This window comes from Pinus tabuliformis, chromosome 2_2 (genome assembly GCF_031772625.1).
Source record: "Pinus tabuliformis cultivar Carrire ecotype Pingquan chromosome 2_2, CPIR1, whole genome shotgun sequence".
Classification (NCBI taxonomy): domain Eukaryota; kingdom Viridiplantae; phylum Streptophyta; class Pinopsida; order Pinales; family Pinaceae; genus Pinus; species Pinus tabuliformis.
The window spans coordinates 405,403,090-405,414,749 of NC_142300.1; positions in this window are offsets into that span (position 1 = coordinate 405,403,090).

Sequence of the window (11,660 nt, forward strand, 5' to 3'; positions counted from 1 at the left end):
GGAGCAAAATTATGGTGGCGTTGGGTGAAAGAACCAAAGGCTCAGTGGGCTAGTGTTTGGAAGGAAAAATATGCCAGCACTTGGCAAGATAATGATCACATAAGGATGACAGGTATCATAAAAGGATCCCACATTTGGAATAAGGCATGGGAGAATAGAGGCTTAGTGCAGAAAAACAGTTTCTGGGAGATCAGAGAAGGAGACCTGGCTCTGTTTTGGGAGGATAAATGGCAACAAGAACCTACACTATTAAGAGAGGACTTTCTGGACCTTAAGAAAGAAACTGACACCAAAGGGCTTTTCAGGGTTAGAGATTTTTGGGAACAAACCAGTATAGAAGACAAATGGAGAACCTGGAAGAATATAGAATTTGGGGATAACAACCCCTTGAAAGCAAAAGTAGATGCACTACTAACTATTTTGGAACAAAGGAAGATTCTTGTTTCAGAGGGGCATGACCAACTTAGATGGGGCAACAATAAAGAAGGTACCTTCAATATTAAGGAAGCCAAAAAGATATTTCTTGAGTTGGATTCCAATGCACCGGACAGAGTGTGGCAGAACCTTTGGAGGCATCAAGGTTGGATGAAAATCAAACTCTTCATGTGGTTGGTACATCATAAAAAAATTCTGACTTGGGATAATATTAGAAAGAGGGGTGTTCTGGGACCTTCTAGATGCCAGCTCTGTGAAGCTCAAGAGGAGACAATGGAGCACCTTCTCAATGATTGCATCTTTACCTCTAGGTTGTGGGACACCTTTACCACAATTTTCCAACAGACGGATAGGGACAAAGCAAGCATTATCAATACCCTAAATAACTAGAGACAAAACTTCTCTGAGTATGAGTTTCTTCGCTTGGCTTGGGTTTTAATTCCAGGCTTCATAATTTGGAATGTTTGGAAAGAAAGGAACAATAGAATCTTCAAAAATGTTCACAGCACCACCCAACACATTTTTGAGTAGATCTTAAGACAGCTCAAGGAGACGGTTGGCACTATTGTGCAAAACTCCCCAAAAAATCCACCTTCTGAAAAAGAGATGCAGACTCTGCGTTAGCTGGGGATGCAGGGGCTTATACCACAGGGGATGGTTAGGAAGGTTATGAATCCAGCTAATAAGCCAGATTATTGGCATCCTCCCCCTCAGGGTTTTCTGAAATTCAACATTGATGGGGCCTCAAAAGGCAACCCAGGTCTTGCTGGTTTTGGAGGAGTGCTACGAGATGATAATGGTTGTATTCTCTTTATTTTCCATTGCCATCTGGGAAGAGCTACAAACAATATGGCTGAATTAATGGCTCTTGAACAGTGTTTAGATTTCCTGAAGCAAGATAATCTCCATAATATTATTATTGAAGCTGATTCTGAGTTGATCATTAACTCGGTTAAAAGAATATGTTGTGGAACAGAGCCGGAAAAAGTCTCAAGTCATTGGAGGCTAATCCAGGTCTTTCAAAGGATACAAATTCACCTCCTAGACTTACGCACAGTGAGTTTCACTCATGTGCGAAGGACGACCAATAAATTGGTAGACATTTTGGCCAATCAAGGAGTAGTATGCACTAAAAATAGGGTCAAGTTGATATGGCGAGAGATGTCTCAGAACAGATTAAGGGAGCAGTGTTGTAGTCAGGCGGAAGAGGACAATAAGATATTCTAAAATAGGGCCATAGAAACGGGATCTGATTGACTTTTATGCAATATTATGACACAAGTAAAAGTGCTTTTGGAATGCAGGTCTATGATTGGAAACAACGAACCAGAAGTTTCAGGGAGTTGGCTGGAAGAAGGGATCTTCATCTTCCTTTGGCCCAAGCACTGGAATCCATTCTTTCGTGGCAGCCGCAAAACCCCCTTTTTTTGTCTGCAGTAGCTTTACCACCCTTGAAGTGGTTTCCGATGTATCGCACCACCTTCAGGTCGGAAGCGGTTTTTTTCATTTGGAAGCGATTCCATTCACCATGCAACACGTGGCTCAGAGTGGGGAGGAAATACCGCCCTCATCGCGCGGTAATCTTCGGTGGGTTAAGGCCGCGCGATATGATTTGTAACTGTTGGATCAATCGTGGTCAACCTACGGCCAGGATTCATCGAGCTAGTTGGTGGGTCCGAAACGGAGGTTATTGCTTGAGCTGTTAGCATGAACCATCTGGAATCGCGCGCATATGATGGATTTCGGGAGGAAAAATTAAACGATGGTTATGTGAAAAATGGACCCGATGAAATTATCAATTAGGATCTACTAAGTCCATCAGGTCTATTTTGCCTGTTAAACGGTGTGCTTGTTAGCCACCCGAATTGTCTCTCAGCCGCTAGATCTTTAGATCAGGATCTAACAGCTAGTTGTGGGTTAAATCCTTTTGTACATTATTTCTTTTTTTAAATTGAATAGAAGGATCCGCTCTTGCCTTAGCAAAAAAAAAAAATATTCTTTTTTAACGTTTTCTATGGTTTTTCTTGGTCTTTTTTATATATACTTTTATATTTGTTTCTTTAAGTAATCAACATTTAAGAAAATAAATAAAACAACTAGAAAAATTGTTAAGTAATCATGATTTCAAAAAAGATTGGACATAAAAAAATTTAAAGTGTCAAAAAATGTAACATTTAAAAATAAAAATCCACACTTAATACATTAAAAATTGAAAGTGTCAAAAATAAGCCATCTAAGAAAAAGGTATCCACACTTAATACATTAAAAAATTTAAATTGTCAAAATAAAGCCCTCTAAAAAAAAGGGTTGATGCTGCATCAACACATTTCAAAATTGGCATCAAAATCACGAACATTTAAAAACAAATATTTATATTTGATACATAAGAAAATTTAAAGTGTCAAAAATATGCTTTGAAAAAAAAAAGAGTGTATTCTGCATCGCCACTTTTAAAAATCGGGTCACTTTTTTGCTACCTCTACGAAATGGGTAATCGTATCAGTTCTCGTTTCAAAGTTTACATTGTTTAACCAAGACTCTGCATGTGCTTCTTTATTCAAACCACACTTATCCACTAGGTCAGGATTAACATAACAATAATTAGATCCATGGTCAATCAAAATAGAAATAAACTAATAAAAAATCTTACCATCCATCTCAATAATAGACGCCTCGTGATTTGCATGCCTATTTTCCAATGCTATATAAATCCATGGAATACTCTGTCCAACATCTCCCACTGTCTGTGCCTCCTGAGCATTGTAGATATGCGGTCTACCACCATGATGTTGTGGAAAATCTCTCCTGCGATGCTCTCCTCCACAAGTCTAACACTGCAAGGGCTTCCAGTCATCACCCTTGTTCTTCTCCTTAGACTGAAATCAATGTCCTCTATTAAATGCATTAAACTTCTTATGTGGTGTTCCATTCTCTTTTCTACTTGTATCTTGAGGTCTTGTTCACTTCTTGTCCCATTTTCCTTTATTCTTTGCATTAAGTTTTTAGTTTTCATTAGTCTCGGATATGTGCTTTGATTACTCATAACAATGTCTTAGCTTCCGGATGGCATCCTCCAATGATCTAGGTTCATCAAACTCAATCCTGTCCTTGAATGGTATCGGTAACCCACTGATGAATCCATGAATCTTGGCCTTCTCCTCCTTGAGTTAAGGAACATACCTTAATAACTCAAAGAATCTGCTAGTGTACTCCTCATCACTCATAGATCCCATCTTCAACTCATAGAATTATTTTTCCCTGTCATCATAGCATCTCTCTGATAGACACTTCTTCCTGAATAGTCTCTCGAACTCATTCCAAATCAACTCCTCTTCATAAATACCTATGACATTCTTTACATCTTCCCACCATATATCTTCTTTACCTTTAAGACTAAATGTATCTATTATGGCCTTCATGTTCTTTAAGTAATCATATAGTCTAAATACCTTGTTCATCCCAAGAAACCATGCTTCTGCATCCTGTGACTTCTTCATTTCCCATGAAATGTAGGTTCCTTTTCTTTCTTGAACTCGTCCATCAAATATCCCTTGTCACTCCTCCTGTAAGAATGATAACGATGACAACGATGATACCTATGTGAACCAGAACTAGATTAAAGCCCATGTCCATTGCCCCGTCTATCAGGTGTATCCAAGAATCGACCATCTTTGACCGTGCCATCTCTATCCAACCTATGCCCACCATGTGTAATACTACCATATTCTCCATTAGTCCTATCCTCCTTCCCATGACCGATTCTATGTGGTCCCTATCTCTACAAGTCTGACAAGCTATAAAGAATAACCACATTGACTTGTGGTTATTTCTCATGTGCCCTAGGAAGTCTCTTTTGTGATTGAATGATTCAGTCATTATCTTATTTTTTCTTCAAACTTGTCAAAGTGTTTGCTATGTCAAGAGAATATCCCTCACCATCCTGCTTATCTAATCTATAGGGAGAATATCGTGAGTTGTAGTCTACCATATTTCTAGTCATTTTTATTCTTCTCTTCTACCAGGCATATCATGTTAGCTAAACCAAATATTAAACAAACCAACATACCTCATTGTAGTTCAAGGGAGGATATCTTCTCTGCAAGACCAACCAGATTGGTGCAATACATATAGAAACATAATCATATCAACATTTAATCATCATTTCAACCCTTATCTAGTCATCAATGCATGACCATATCAACCACATACCATGATCTCATGCATGAAAACTACAACCATGGCACTATATACACAACAATATATAAGAACTGACATGCATAATTAATGCATAACCGACATACACTCATGAAAACCACATCCAAAAACTCACCATCAACTTTCACATGGCGACACCACTGCAGCCATGACCAACACCATGCATACACAACAAGTACATAGAACGCAAGCATAAAGAACACATATATGCAACCAACATGAATGCATGATCAACACACCGCCCATCTAGTCCAAGGGGTGAACCATGCTCAGATACCACTCCGTAACCACCTCCTCCCACATTTACCCAAATTAACTTGTTCGTTGGGGTAAACATGTGATGAGAGGCTACTATGACGTGATTCAAATCCCATTGTATAGTTAAGGAAGTGGAACTGACCAAACGAAACCATTTTGACCTTCCACACATGATATAGAACCTCCAAGAGCCAACCAACCTTTCCAGGTGATCAACCCCTGAAACAACTTGACATTTCACTGACCTTAATCCCTAGTTGCTCCCATGATAAGGGATGCATGCGACTAAGGCCTTCGAGCCTCTCCCACAACGAGAGCATGCCAGCGACTGTGGCATTTTCAGCTAGTTCTGAGCCATCGGCCCCCAATTTTGTGCCACTTTTCCAGGGCCAAGACTCAGGCCACTGCCCAGAACTTCAGGAAACTTTCTGAAATGATAAATAACATTGAAACAAAGGTACTAATGAAAACACTTGATAAATTACATGACTAGATGATCCGGATTTAAACAGGAACGCAACAAATTACAGAGATAACCATATACATAAAGATGCAGCGGAAATAATACTTCATTTCATTAATGGAAAATACTGAAATATGCTTACAACCAGAAATGGAAATAAACCAGCTAGGGCGATGGTAGCTTATCTCTGAGAAGAGATGTGATGGCTACATGCCTCTGAACTGTGTTACAATGAGGCTCGAATGCCTATTTATTGTTGAGAAACAATGGAAAACCCTTAACATTCCAAAACCTAACCCTAGGAGATGAAACGCCAAACTGTGGGCCTCGTTTGGGGTAAATTGGTACATCAACTTCCCGGGGTCGTAACTTTGGCATATGATCTCCGTTTGACGCATACGATAGCTCGTTAGAAAGACCTATCCGAGTACTACCATTGTTGGAACGGGCAACATCGGTCCATCGCTCCATTCCATGGACCCATGTTGCCCCTGGATTCCCCAAAAAACGTCGTTTAGGGCCTCAAAATGGCTCCGGAAGTTCAGGACCCGAAAAACTGCTAAAAATAGTAAGTTGTGAAACTGAAAATGCTGAGAAAGACAATGGTGGGGGTCCATGTGGACTTGGTAGGTGGCCACCAATATCCACCTGGATCATTCCTCCCCCCTTAGGAAGCAATGGTCCCTATTGCGTTGAGCTGCTCCATGAGATGAGGAAACTTTTGCTGAACTTGTTCCCTGGTGAGCCACTTGCCCTGCTGAAGGAGTTGGCCTGCTTTGACAACTCGATACAGTTGGATATTCTGTTGGCGAGTGTTCTTGATCTGTGTGTCCATGATCCGATCAGTTGCAGCTTGTTCCATGCAATCTGGATTTAATTCTGTGGGTTTGAGCTGTTCTGCAATGTCGGATGTGTCTAGCAATGGTGGAAAGTATGGCCGAAGGCGGTCCACATTGAACACTGGGTGCAGGCCAAGGAATGGGGGAATGTTGAGCTCAAATGCATTGTCTCCCATAGCCTTAGTAATGGTGTAAGGACCATATCGGAGTGGTCTCAATTTCTGATAGGCTCCAGTAAGGCGTTCCTTTTGCAAATGCAACCAGACTTTGTCGCCCACCTGAAACTTGTGTGGCACCCGATGTTGATCATGTCGCTGCTTGTACTTGGCATTTGATTTCTCAAGAATGTCATGGACCTGCTGGCGAATATGTTGGATGCGCTCAATGAAGCTGATGGCCTTATCTGTTTTGGACTGGACATGAGCTGAATTCATGTGAGTAGCTGCAAGTGGCATGGCCACATCAATGGGGCATAGTGGCTGGAATCCCAAACCCACCTGAAAAGGGCTATGGCTAGTGGAGCTGTGAAGAGCTCGGTTGTAGCTGTGCTGAACATAGGGGAGGATCTCGTCCCATGTGCGTGGATGCTTTGAGTTATACATGCGTATAATGTGCACAATCATCCTATTGACAACCTCTGTCTGGCCATCAGTTTGAGGATGGAAGGCTGTGGACTTCGTGAGTTTGGTGTCCAGCATTGACCAGAGACTGGACCAAAATGTGCTGAGAAACCGACTATCCCGATCTGAGATGATAGACTATGGGATCCCAAAGTGCACCCACACTCGTTCAAAGAAGAGTTTAGCAGTGGCTTCTGCTGTGATATTCTTCTTGCAGGCCACCATAATGTCCATCTTTGAGAACCTGTCGACGACCACAAAAACACAGTCATTTCCATGCTTAGTGGAAGGAAGGCCTGACATGTAATCCATGGAGATGGATTCCCAAGGTCGACTAGGGGTAGGCAACGGGGTATAGAGGCCGTGCTTCTTAATGGTCGGTTTGGCAATGGCACAGGCAGTACATGATCTGATGTACTTCCCAACATCCTGTCGATGATTCGGCCAATAGAAATAATTTTGCAGTACTGCTACTGTTTTCTCGACCCCGAAATGCCCAGCAGCCCGACTGTAGTGTGCTTCCCAAATCATCTTGGCACGCTCGCTTGAAGGAACACAAAGGTGACCGAGGTGGCATAATAGGGCATCCTGGAGGTGAAAATCTGCAACACGCCGACCCTCCAAGAGTGTCTGGTATGTGTGGCCGAATTCTGGGTCGCTTTTGTAGAGAAGTGGCCAATCAGAAGTATCGTGCCCACAAGAGTTGAGCACTGTGGTTAACGCCATGATCGGTGGTCGACTGAGGCAATCTGCAACATTATTGGTGCTACCCTTCTTATACTTGATATTCAGGTGGAACTGTTGCAGGTATGTAGACCACTTCTGATGGCGATCATTCTGCAATTTCCCTTGGGTCTGTATGAACTGTAGGGGTCGGTGGTCTGTGTGGATGACCGTTTCCTTCCCCAAAATGTAATGCTTCCATTGTCGGCAGGCATGTACAATGGAATACATCTCTTTATCATAAGTGGGGTACTTCCGGACTGTGTCTGAAAGTGTTTCACTGTGATATGCCACTGGATGTCCATGTTGAGTAAGGACTGCCCCAATAGCATAGTCAGAGGCATCTGTCTCGACCTCAAATGGTTGTTGTAAATCTGGTAGCGCGAGCACTGGTGCCATGCAGAGGCAATCCTTCAACTCCATGAATGCCTTCTGTTGAGATTCAGACCAAAAGAATCTTGCTTTCGCCCCTCCCTTGGTGACCTAACTCAAGGGCCAAGAAATATGAGAAAACCCCAACACAAACCTGCGGTAGAAGTTGGCAAGACCTAGAAAGCTGCGGAGCTCTGTTAGAGTGGTTGGAGAGGGCCAATCCCGAATGACTTGGATCTTGGCTGGATCGACATGCACCCCCTGTTCATCAATGATGTATCCCAGATACTGAACCTGGATCATGCCAAAAGTGCATTTCTCCAAATTGGCACATAGCTTGTGTTGCCGCAGTGTTTGGAGAACCTGTTGGATGTGGTGGAGGTGCTCTTCCCAACTCTGGCTGAAGATCATAATGTCATCCAAGTATACTACTACAAAGGAGTTGGTGAATGGCCGCAAGATGTCATCCATTAGCCTCATAAAGGTTGCAGGAGCATTCGTCAATCCGAAAGGCATGACCAACCATTCGAAGAGGCCCTCCTTGGATTTGAAGGTAGTCTTCCACACATCAGAGGGTTTGATTGGTACCTGGTGATATCCTGACTTCAGATCGATCTTGCTGAAATATTTCGCCCCCTTTAGTTGGTCTAGGAGGTCATCAATCCACGGGATCGGGTACCTATTACGGACAGTGATCTTGTTCAGCGCCCGATAGTCAATACAGAGTCTCCACGTCCCATCCTTCTTCTGTACCAACACGATCGGGCTCCCACAAGGCGATGAGCTCGGATGGATGTGACCTTTCTACAAGAGCTCTTGAATCTGCCTCTTGATTTCATTGTTCTCCAGAACGGAGCGCCGATAAATTGGTCCATTGGGTAGCGGCGCATCTGGGGTCAGATCGATGGAGTGCTTGACTTGACAGTGCAGAGGAACCCCTGCCGGGGAGGTGAAGATGTCCTCGTACTCCTCCACAATCTTGTCCATCTGTAGTTGTCGTGCAGAGGGACCCCGTCTGGAGGTCGCGGCCACTGTCTTCTTCTTTCCTTGAGGGCGTATCATCAGGAAAAAAAATTTCCTAGTTTTGGAAATGATCTTACTGCATTGTTTTGCAGTAATCAAAGAGATGGCGGCAGGTGGTGCTACCTTTGGTATCCTGAACAACTTATTTCCCAATGTAATAATAACAGCACGGGGCCTTGATTCATACACAGCATGTCGCTTCCACAAGTATGGTTATCCTAGTAGTACATCACAAACTTCAAGGGGAGCAATGTCACACAATACCTCATCCGTGAAGGGCTTGATGTTGTATGGAAGGCGACACTGCTGGCTCACGCGAAGATCTCATCCTTGGTGCAGCCACCCAATGGTGTATGGTTGTGGATGTGCTGTGGTCGGTAAGCCCAACCGCTTTACGACCTCTGCCGAAATGAGGTTCTTTTGACTCCCACTATCAACAATGAACTGTATCGGGGAGCCCTTTACCCACATCTGAGAGTGGAAGAGACGCTCCTCCTCCTCTGGATCTTCGGGTTCATTTTTCTGGATCTTTGCGGTAGCAACAGTGGCGCTAGGATCTGCATCAATGATCTGCTTCCCTTTTTCATACCCCTTATCGGGTCCTGACTCAGAGTCAGAACATGCATCTGATTCTGAAACCTTTAGCTCAGCCACCAGTGACTGCTTGGCCCGACACTCACTTGTGTTGTGAGTGGAGCTCTTATGGAACTCGCACCATTTTCCACTGTCCTTTCTCGGCTTCGCGGCGCTGTTCTTTGCTTGTAGCTTCGGCTGGTTGTCTTGGGCTGTCCCACCTTGGCTTTGTCCTTTGTTCTATGGTTTCGGGGCACCTTTCCCCTGCTTTGGGTTCGCAGATCCAAAGTCTCGCTTCTTTTGTTTAAACTTCTGCTCGACCTTGACGGCATATCGGTATGCTGCACCGAGCGAGGGGATGTTTAGGAATTGTATTTCTTCCTGGATGTACTTGTGCAGGCAGCCACGGTATTTGAGTATCAAATGTTGCTCCGAATCCTTGATACCCAACTTTGTGCGAAGGGTATGGAAAAGATTGGTGAACTCCGGCACGTCTTGGTCCCTTCCCTGCCGCAGCGTGGTCCACTTTATGTATTCATCCTCATAGCTTCCAACAGGGTAGTACTGCTCCTTGACGGAATCCCGGAACGAATCCCAGGTGGGTGCGGCTGAAAATAGTGAGCCAGTACTTTCATCCTTCTGCTCGCAGTAGGTTTCCCACCAATCCTTGATGTGGGGGGCTGCTTTGAGAAGAGCAAAAACAATCTTTTCCCGACTCGAAAATTCATGAACAGAAAAATAACCCTCTAGCAGATTTAACCATTTATCTACGACATCTGCGTCTATCTGACCCTCGAATATGGGGATTTCAAAATTAACTTGTACCTTAAAGGGTGTGGCGTTTCCAGAGTAGCTGCTGGAAGCCGATGCGCCGCTTCTGGGTAGTCGCTGAAGGATCTGGGCAAAGCTGTCCATCATCGCGTTCCGTTGTCGCTCGAGGGCTTCTTCGAGCAAGATTTTGATGGGATCTCCTGCCCCCTCGTCTTTCTTCTCGTCCGCCATGGGAGGCCGTCGGGATTTGCGAGGCTGGTCTTGCAAAGGTTCAACCAGTTCAAGCCCTAACTCCTTATATCCCGACCTTGTTGGGGACATGCAAAGAAAAACAAAGAAAAAGCAGACTGCTTTGATACCACTGATCCGGATTTAAACAGGAACGCAACAAATTACAGAGATAACCATATACACAAAGATGCAGCGGAAATAATACTTCATTTCATTAATGGAAAATAATGAAATATGCTTACAACCAGAAATGGAAATAAACCAGCTAGGGCGATGGTAGCTTATCTCTGAGAAGAGATGTGATGGCTACATGCCTCTGAACTGTGTTACAATAAGGCTCGAAGGCCCATTTATTGTTGAGAAACAATGGAAAACCCTTAACATTCCAAAACCTAACCCTAGGAGATGAAACGCCAAACTGTGGGCCCCGTTTGGGGTAAATTGGTACATCAACTTCCCAGGGTCGTAACTTTGGCATATGATCTCCGTTTGACGCATACAATAGCTCGTTAGAAAGATCTATCTGAGTACTACCATTGTTGGAACGGGCAACATCGGTCCATCCCATGGACCCATGTTGTCCTCGAATTCCCCAAAAAATGTCGTTTAGGGCCTCAAAACGACTCCGGAAGTTCAGGACCCGAAAAACTGCTAAAAATAGTAAGTTGTGAAACTGAAAATGCTGAGAAAGACAATGGTGGGGGTCCAGGTGGACTCTGCAGGTGGCCACCAATATCCACCTGGATCACTAGAGCCCTACTAGCCATGACAGGCACTTCCTCAAACATGTCAGAAATAAACATTCTACAGGTCATAACAACGGATCTAATCATAGGGGTCTCATACTTATCTAAGAATAGCAAGGAAGCACTAATGCCTTATCAAGATAACTACATTTTCATCTATTAGGTCATATATTCATTGTTCATTCATTTACAAATCAAAACATGATGAGATCCATACATCAAGTCTGTTATAAAACATACTCATAAACAACATATAACCCACGTAATAAAAAGGATATAACAACCATAAAAACCACATATAGACAAGTATATTTACCCATCAAATACAAGAGTAAATAATATCTTATTAACATATATAAAATGCATCCACATTTGGGACTTCCACATACCA